Consider the following 9,344-nt stretch of genomic DNA (forward strand, 5'->3'; position numbering starts at 1 on the left):
GCAGAGAGCCAGGCTTCCCACCTCCGGTTCCCCTTCGACGCCGCTCTTCCTCTTCCTCCCCCTTTTTTCCCCTGAATGGAAAGGGGGGCGATGGGGGAGGGGAGGGGGAGGACATAGAGGGTGGGGGGAGGGGAGGCAGAGCGGAAGGGGCGGAGCCTGAACAGGGGGGGGGGCGGCAGAAAAGATATTTTTAACTCTCTCCGGAGGGAGGAATTTTTTAAAATGAGCGGCTCCTAAAACTCGCCCAACCCCCTTCCTGGGGGGGGGTGAGACGTTCGGGCCGCTTTCTCAACTGCGCATGCGCCACAGCCCCCCTCCCCCACCTGGCTCACCCACGCCCCCTCTGTGGGGGGAAGAGGAGCGCATGCGTGGGAGGGAGACCGAGCCGAGCAGCTAGTGAGGGGATCTTGCGCGTGCGCAGAGAGAAGCCCTGGGGGGGCTTGGAGGGCAGCCTGTCCGTCACTCTGAGGGGGAAGAAAGGGGGGTTCTTGCCCAGCCAGCCTTCCAGAGGGAGGGGCTTCTGCCCGGAGACAGGTGACGCGAAAGGAACAAGAGCAGGATCGAGCTCTCATTGGGTCTGCCTTGTCTTCTGGGCGGAGCCAAAATCTCTCCCCTGACCGTCGCCGGGTTGCCAGGCAACCCCCCTCGTGGTAACGGGTGACACGCAGGAGGACCGAGTTCTCATTGGGTACCCATTGTTCTTCCCTGGGCTGCAGACTGGGAGTGGGACGGGGGAGGGGCTGTGGCTGTGGAAGGCTGGCTGGGCAAGAACCCCCGTTTCTTCCCCCTCAGAGTGACGGACAGGCTGCCCTCCAAGCCCCACCCACGGCTCGTCTCTGCGCACGCGGGAGGTCCCCTCCCTGGCTCGGTCTCCCTCCCGCGCATGCACTCTTCTTCCCCCCACAGAGGGGGCGTGGGTGAGCCAGGTGGGGGGGGGGTTCTGTGGCGCCTGCGCAGTGGAGAAGGCGGCTAGAACGTCTCGCCTCAGGAAGGCGGTTGGGCGAGTTTTAGTAGCCGCTCATTTTTTAAAAATTCCTCTGTGGGGGGGGAAGAGAGAGAGAGAGAGAGGAACGGGGGGGGGGGGTGAATGCGTTCTCTGTCGGGTTCAGGGGTTCACTCGTACCCGCCTCTTATCTGTGTGTCCTCACGTCCCCACCCTGCCCTTCTAAAGTCTTCTGTGACAGGCAGAAGTTCAACAGGATGAGGCTTTTCCTCCGGTCCCAACCGTCTCCTCCTTCCCCACACTTTTGAATGGGGCAAGAGAAGAAATCCCTCTCCCCCCAGGGACGAGGCTGAGCGGGAGAGTTGTGGTACGAAGGAGACGTGGGCCAGCCCTGGGCTTTGGGGGGGGCATTGACATCTAGGAGTTTGGGGGGAAAGCCCCCCCCCAGAAAGGAGGCCAGGAGTGGAGAGGGAACTCACTGTGGAGAAGGACCAGTGACTCCACTCAAACTGGACCGGGTTTCTGGGCGGTTTCTTTCCCAATCATTCAAGCTCAACTCAGAACCCACCCAACCTCTCCCCTTTTTCTGAGGGGAAAAAAAACTTGTTTTTAATAGGGCCCCAAACTTGTTTCCAAGGACTCAGACTTTGGATTCAAGGACTTTGACTCAAACATGGGACTTGGACGAGTCCTTCTAGAAGACCAATCCACCCATAAAAAGGGGGTCCCTTTCCCCCCCCATCTCTGCAAAGAGACCAGGAATTATGGCAAGGGATCATCAGTGGGGCAGAAGACAAGGTGATGGAGTTCGGGGCAAAGAAAGGAACAGGAGGGGAGAAAAAACAGGTAACCTTTAGCCACTCAGTTCTTTTTTTTTCCAGTTCTTTGGGAAAGAGAAGAAAGAGGAGCAGAAAGGCATGGCAAGCATTTGCAAATTAACAGATTCTGGTGCTTTCTAGGAAAATATTCTGCTCCATTCAAAATGGTGCCACTCATGCCAAGCTCAGGCCATGAGAGTAAAGGACACGGGCACTTCTTGGTGAGTGATGCCCAGCATTGTATAATCCTCCATTTCAGCCATATGGTCCTCCTTGACATCTCAGCGGCCTTCAATACCGTCGACCACGGTATCCTCCTGGGGAGGCTCTCTGAGTTGGGTATCGGTGGCTTGGCTTTGGCCTGGTTCCGTTCCTTCTTGGAGGACCGCCTCCAGAGAGTGCAGCTTGGGGAGAGTATTTTGGCCCCGTGGAATCTCAATTGTGGGGTTCCACAGGGGTCGATCATCTCCCCAATGCTGTTTAACATCTATGTGAGGCTGCTGGGTGGGGTCATCAGGGGGTGTGGAGTATCATGTCATCAATATGCTGATGATACCCAGCTCTATATTTCCTTTTCACCAACTGCAGGTGATGCCGTCCTGTCCCTCCAGCGCTGCCTGGGGGCCGTACAGCAATGGATGCAGGAGAACGGGCTGAGGCTGAACCCGGACAAGACGGAAGTTTTGAGGGTGGGTGGCCCTGTGGATGGTGGCTTGGGAAACTCCCTCATGTTTGGGGGGGTGGCCCTGGCCATGAAGAGTGGGATCCGCAGCCTGGGAGTACACCTGGACCCGATGCTCACCATGGAAACGCAGGTGGCATCGGTAGTCCACACTGCCTTTTTCCACCTTTGGCGGATTGCCTGGCTGCGACCTTACCTAGACATGGGGGCGCTCACTACCTTAGTACATGCGCTCATAATTTCTAGATTAGACTACTGTAATGCGCTCTACGTGGGGCTTCCTTTTTTCTCTCTTTATTTGATTCATTTTGTATTTTTCCCATCTTGCTGAATCATTTAATTAATTAATTGTTATAATTTTTTTTAACTTACTATGCTTTATGTTGTAAGCCGCCTAGAGTGGTCGAAATGACTAGATAGGCGGGGTATAAATACAATAAATAAATAAATAAATATCGAATTAGGAGACAAATTGGAATCTGCGTCTGCTTTTCCGAAGATTAGTCACATCCTGCCACTGTATGCAAATCAAATATTGAAAGTGTTTCCTCATTAGAAGATTCACAAGGTAAGAACATTACGGCAATTAACAAAATGATCACCTATCATTAGGGACGTCTGTAAGGGTTCCCCAGTACTGTATTGATTTTCAAGAGCTTCCTCAGATCAAGTTCACCTCCACCTACAGCATTTTTAGCAAAATGGTACTGGATTCCCATTTGGGCAGCTAGGTTTTCTTTCTGTCCTTTTTTGATTAGGCTAGCTAATGATTTAAAGAAAGAAAAAAGCAACGGATGATGAATCCATGATTCCAGACAGCCGTTTTCACCCTCTTCCTAAGCTTCATCTCCTACCTTACCTACCTGGACTACAAGTGTTTCCTGTGGGAAAATCCCTGAAATAAGGCTTACAACAATTAAAATACAATTAAAATACAATAAAAGATAAGATGATTAAAATACAATTAAAATAAATACTCTAAAAATTGCCATCCGGACCCACAGTTCATATTATTTCAATTAAAACTCTTCTGGAACAGGAAGGTTTTAACCTGGAGCTGAAATGTCATCAACATCGGCGCCAGACGAATCTCAGTTGGGAGGGCATTCCAAAATCTGGGGGCAGCTGCCGAAAAGGCCCTTTGTCTACAAGCCCTTCCTCTTACCTCCTTGAGGGACGGCTCTTTCAAAAGGGCCCCCTGGCTAGATCTTAACTGCTGGGTAGGTTCATATGGAAGGAGGCGGTCCTTCAGGTATCCAGGGCCCAAGCCATTTAGGGCTTTATATGTCAAAACAAGCACTTTGAATTGGGCCCGGGCAGCAACTGGTAAACAATGTAACTTAAACAGTTACATTGATGTGTTCTCTAGCAGCCCCACCACTCACCAGCCGCGCAGCTCAATTCTGGACCAGTTGCGTTGCTGGACCATTTTCAAAGGCAGCCCCACATATAGCGCATTGCAATAATCTATACGAGATGTTACCAGTGCGTGTGTAACTGTCATGAGACTCCGCTTGTCCAGGTAGGGCCGTAGCTGGTACAATTTCCACAGCTGAAGGAAGGCGCCCCTGGCCACCGAGTCCACCTGGGCTTCCAGAGTTAGACTGGGGTCCAGGAGCACCCCCAGGCTGCTGACCCTGTCCCTTAGGGGGAGTGTAACCCCATTCAGGACAGGGAAATATCCCTCCAACCTGTCCGGCAAAGCACCCACTAACAGCACTTCCGTCTTGTCTGGATTGAATTTCAATTTATTAACCTTCATCCAGTCCATTATCAGGTCCAGACACGAGTTCAGCACAGAAACCGCCTCACCTGGATTGGTAGAAAACAAGAGGTAGAGCTGAGTGTCATCAGCATATTGCTGACTCCTCAGCCCAAACCTCCTGATGACATGTTGCAAGCCCTTGGCAAATCCATTTATGCATGTGTTGATCGAGTGCAACTTTTAAGTCAAAAGGGTACCCTGGGCAAAAGGTCCCTGGACAGGTGGACTGAACTGGCCTAGAGGTAAGGCCTGTGAACTAGATTCCTGACCAGCCTGTGGAATGGCACTTTGGCTTGTTTCATACACAGCACAATTCCCTGTTCCTGTTGGCAAAAAGGGCTGAGGATTCCATCCAGTCTGGACGTTTTAATGATGAAATGAGCAAAAACAAAACAAAAAACAACCCAGATACAAGACTGCTGTGGCAACAAGGTTCCGGCTGAGCTTGAAGACAAAGGAACAGCATGGACAGGCTACAAGGTCGAATACTTTCATCTTGTAAATCGCTTTTTTGTTGGGATGAAGATGAAAGGATATACAAAGTTAACAGCAAATGAGTACCATATGTTACATACAGCACTGATGTTACCTGTCTGTCATGGGTTTGGAGGGAAAGTTCCATCCTATGGGGAGTGGAAGGCGGGACATCAGGAGGAGGGGCTGTACTGTATATATATGTGGAGCGTGTGTGGTGAAGTTCAGCAGACGCTGGGATGTGAAGAAGCAGCAGCTGGGAAGAAGAAGCTGGTGTGGGAGTCTGTGTGTCAGACAGGGTACTACTGTGTGTCAGAGTACCAACCTGATAGGTTCAGGTGTCTGTTGGTTAGCCAGAACTGATAGGTTCAGGGTCTGTGCTTCAAGTTAAGTGTTCTGTGTGAACCAAACTGTGTGCATGTATGAATGAGACTAAGCCACGTTACTATATCTTATTCACTTGTTCATTTTATTTTCCCTGTGTGTTGTTTTAAATAAACCTTATTCTTTTATTGGTTAAAAATCCATCCCTGGTCTGTGTGACTTCTTACAGGGAATGGTTGGTGGCAGCTTAGTTAACGTGTGGCATATCCCAGTAGGTCTGGGTTTGTCACATTGATTGGTGTCCAGCGTGTGGGATACGACTGGTCCAGTTGTCCAGCGGTCCAGCAAAGCCTTGGCAAGTGTGCCCAGAGCAAGGGGGGTCTAGTCAGGGACAATCTGAGGCGCGTAGGTAATCTTCTAGGTGTACCTCACGGGGAGGTGCGCTAGTAGAAGAACGTGCCAACTGGGGAGACTAGATTAGGGTGCTCTGAGGCAGCCTGTTTTGGCGGGAAAAAGCTGAGGCAAAACTGTGAAATAGCAGTGAGCTAGCTTGTCTGCTGAGAGGCCCAGCAGAGGGGGGTAGACTCTAGCTTGCAACTGTTGCAAGTAGTGCTGAAGGACAGCAGCAATCTATAGGGAGAGCTGGTTCTGAGGCAAAAGAAAAAAAAAAGTGGTCGCTTTATTTTGAGGCTTGACTTTTGAAAGCAGCCTGTTCTGAGGGGGGGATTATGCCCTTGACTCGAAGCCAAGTGGCAGAAATGGGTGAAGTGAAAGACCCCCAGGTAGACCAAGGTTCTGAGGATGAATTTGGCTCAGTGCAGGGTGACAGCACAGGAGAACAGAACCCAGAACTCAGGAAAATGCTCATAGCCCAACAGCATGAACTGAGGATGAGGCAATTTGAAATAGAGGCCAGAGAAACAGCTGAAATCTGTCAGGCAGAGGCAGATGCCAAGAAAAGGGGAATGGCCATGAGGATAAAAGAGATGGAACTGAAACACCAAATTAGAATGGTACAATTGGAATTGGATTTCCTAAATAAGTGTATTAACAATTTATCAGTTGAAGAAATGTCAAAGAAGGAAAAGTATGAGGCTCAGGTCAGACAAAGTGAGCAAGATCTTGAAAAATATACTCAGCAAAAAGACATTAAATTAAAAGAAATCAGAGATAAGACTGAAGAAAAAGTAAAAGAGATAAAAGCTAGGGCTGAGGAAGAAATTTTACAGATCAGGGCTGAGTTTGAGGCCAAGCAAAAGGAGCTGGATTTGAGAATAAAAGGGAAAAGCCAGCAAGGGGGAGGGGCCCATGGTGAAGGGAAGCCCTCAGACATGAAACCAAGACCTCAGATTTTGGAGGGAAAACCAAAACAAGATGAGAAAGACTCAAAATATAGCGGAAAATGTTATTTCTGTCAGGGAAAGGGCCATCTAATCTCAGAGTGTGAGAAATTAAAGCAGCTAAAAGGAATTGTGCCTCAGGATTCGAGTGGGACCAAGCCAAAAGCTGTGTTCTGTGTCCAGAAAGAGCAAGGCTCATTGTCACTGAGGGAGCCTGTTGCCATGGCTACTCAATCTGGAACAGCTACATCTGCTGATCAGGCTGAGGAAAATGGTCCTCTTGTAGAGGTCAGGCGCTGCCTACTGGTGAGAACAGATTCTCAGTTGTTTGAAACCGCAGGGGTGGACGTAGGAATACTTGGCCATCAGTATCGGGGGCTGAGGGACACTTGTTCTCAGGTGACCCTGTGCCATCCAGATATTATTCCTAGGGAGTATGTAATCCCAAATGAGAGCATGAAGGTGGCAGGGATTGACGGGCAGGTAATCTCTCTGCCAGTCGCGGAGGTACCTGTCAACTTTCAAGGCTGGAGGGGAGTTTGGCGGCTAGCAATTTCATCGACTCTGCCAGCAGCCGTGCTCGTGGGAAATGACCTGGCTGAACATGTGAAATGGGTGCTAGTGATTACACGTTCACAAGCCACCACGGGGACAGTTCAAGGGGGTAATGATGAGCCAGAGACGGAAGCAGGTGGGGGAAGTTCAGAAGCTGTGGTGGAAACCTTAACCACAGACAGCCGATTTGGACAAGAGCAAAAGGCAGACGCCACTCTCCAAAAGTGTTTTGAACAGGTGACTGACGCCCAGCTAACACCTGAAACCCCAGTGAGATTTCTGGAGAAAAAGGGGATTTTATATAGAGAGACCCTGAGGAATATCTCAAAAGGGGGAGATGGGATCAGAAGTCAGCTGGTGGTACCTGAAAAGTATCGCCCCATGATCTTACAAAGGGGGCACTCTGACATGTTTGCTGCACACTTAGGGGTGAACAAAACACAGCAGAGAATCACACAGAATTTTTACTGGCCTGACATAGGGAAGCAGATCAGGGAGTTCTGTAAACAATGTGATGTGTGTCAAAGGCAGGGGAATAGCCGCGACAGGACCAAAGCAAAGTTGTGCCCTTTGCCTGTGATTGACACTCCGTTCAAATGCATAGGGGTGGATATTGTGGGACCTTTGCCCAAGGCCACAAAGAGGGGGAATAGGTTCATTCTCACCATTGTGGACCATGCCACGAGGTACCCTGAAGCCATACCCTTGACTAACATTGAAACTAACACAGTGGCAGATGCCTTGGTGGGGTATATGTCCAGGATGGGATTTGCCTCAGAAATAATCACAGATTTGGGCGCATCGTTCACATCAAAGCTCATGAAACGCTTATGGCAAATCTGTGGAATTAAGCACAAGGAAACCACTGCCTATCGCCCTGAAAGTAATGGGTTAACTGAGAGGTTCAATGGGACTCTAATGCGCATGATTAGGGCTTACTTGGCAGAGAATCCAGGCGGTTGGGACCAGAGGCTGCAATCCCTTTTGTTTGCTTGTCGATCAGTGCCACAAGCCAGTGCCGGGTTCAGTCCATTTGAACTTTTATTTGGGAGAAGGGTGAAAGGGCCCCTTGATTTGATCAAACAGGATTGGGAGCAGATCACCCAGGATGACCCACAAGATGTTGTGACAGATATAGACTCTTTAAGGAATGACCTAAAGAGAAACCTAGAGCTAGCAGCAGAGACCCTGCAAGCTCAAAAGGTCAGAAAGAAAGTTTGGGATGACCAGGAAGCCAGGGAGAGGCACTTTAACCCAGGGGAGGGAGTGCTTTGGCCCAGGCCCTGCAAAGAAAACAAACTGCAGCTGGGTAGCCCAGAAATAACATACTTGGGTCACATGGTAGGGGGAGGAGTGATAAAACCCCTAGAGGCCAAAATAGAAGCAGTTCGTGATTGGCCCAGACCCAACACCAAGAAAAAAATCAAATCATTTCTTGGGTTGGTGGGCTACTACAGAAAGTTCATCCCGAGGTTTAGCGAGATTGCGGCTCCGCTGACCGATCTGACAAGGAAGACGGCTGATGACCGCATCCCGTGGACCAGCGACTGTGAGGAGGCGTTCCAGAGGTTGAAGCAGGCGCTCATCAACTATCCAGTGCTGCGTGCTCCAGACTTCGACAGGGAGTTCATCGTCTACACCGATGCGTCTAACAGCGGGGTAGGAGCAGTTCTTTGCCAGGAGGATGAGAATGGTGACCAGCATCCAGTGTCCTACCTGAGTAGGAAACTTCAAAAAGGTGAGAGACATTTGGCAACCGTGGAGAAGGAGTGTTTGGCCATAGTCTACGCGATCCAGAAGGCCAAGCCCTACATCTGGGGAAGACATTTTGTTCTGTGCACTGACCATTCACCACTGCAATGGTTAAAGACAATGAAAACCCACAATAGCAAACTTATGAGGTGGGCTTTAAATCTGCAGGACTATGACTTTGAAGTGAAGGTGGTCAGAGGGTCAGTGAACTGTGTTGCTGACGCCTTGTCAAGAAGACCTGAAGATTGAAGACGGCGAAAGAACATGGACTATGTATATATATTGATGACAAAAGGTTAAATGTACCTGGTTTTTTGAACTTGGTTTGTATGAATAAAGGTAAATTGATGTAATGTATATGGTAAATGTTTAAATGCCTAATTGCTATGGTTAACTTAGAATGTAAGTATAAGTAAGTATGATATGGTATGTATAACTGTTGTTGTGTGTTTTATCCAGGTTGTTTTTTTGGGAAAAAGCACCTTAGCTTTCCCCCTACAAAACAACTTATAAAGAGGGGAGGTGTTACATACAGCACTGATGTTACCTGTCTGTCATGGGTTTGGAGGGAAAGTTCCATCCTATGGGGAGTGGAAGGCGGGACATCAGGAGGAGGGGCTGTACTGTATATATATGTGGAGCGTGTGTGGTGAAGTTCAGCAGACGCTGGGATGTGAAGAAGCAGCAGCTG

General features: G+C 49.4%; 1 long non-coding RNA gene across 1 annotated transcript; it reads left to right on the forward strand.

The window, feature by feature from the left end:
- The first annotated feature begins 157 nt into the window (after positions 1-157).
- On the forward strand, positions 158-2,915 carry LOC144584969 (uncharacterized). Its single transcript, XR_013539468.1, has 2 exons — positions 158-1,982; positions 2,350-2,915. It is a non-coding gene; the product is annotated as an uncharacterized LOC144584969 (long non-coding RNA).
- The last annotated feature ends 6,429 nt before the right edge of the window (positions 2,916-9,344 follow it).

The sequence above is a fragment of the Pogona vitticeps genome, chromosome W, assembly GCF_051106095.1.
Source record: "Pogona vitticeps strain Pit_001003342236 chromosome W, PviZW2.1, whole genome shotgun sequence".
NCBI classification, from domain to species: Eukaryota; Metazoa; Chordata; class Lepidosauria; order Squamata; family Agamidae; genus Pogona; species Pogona vitticeps.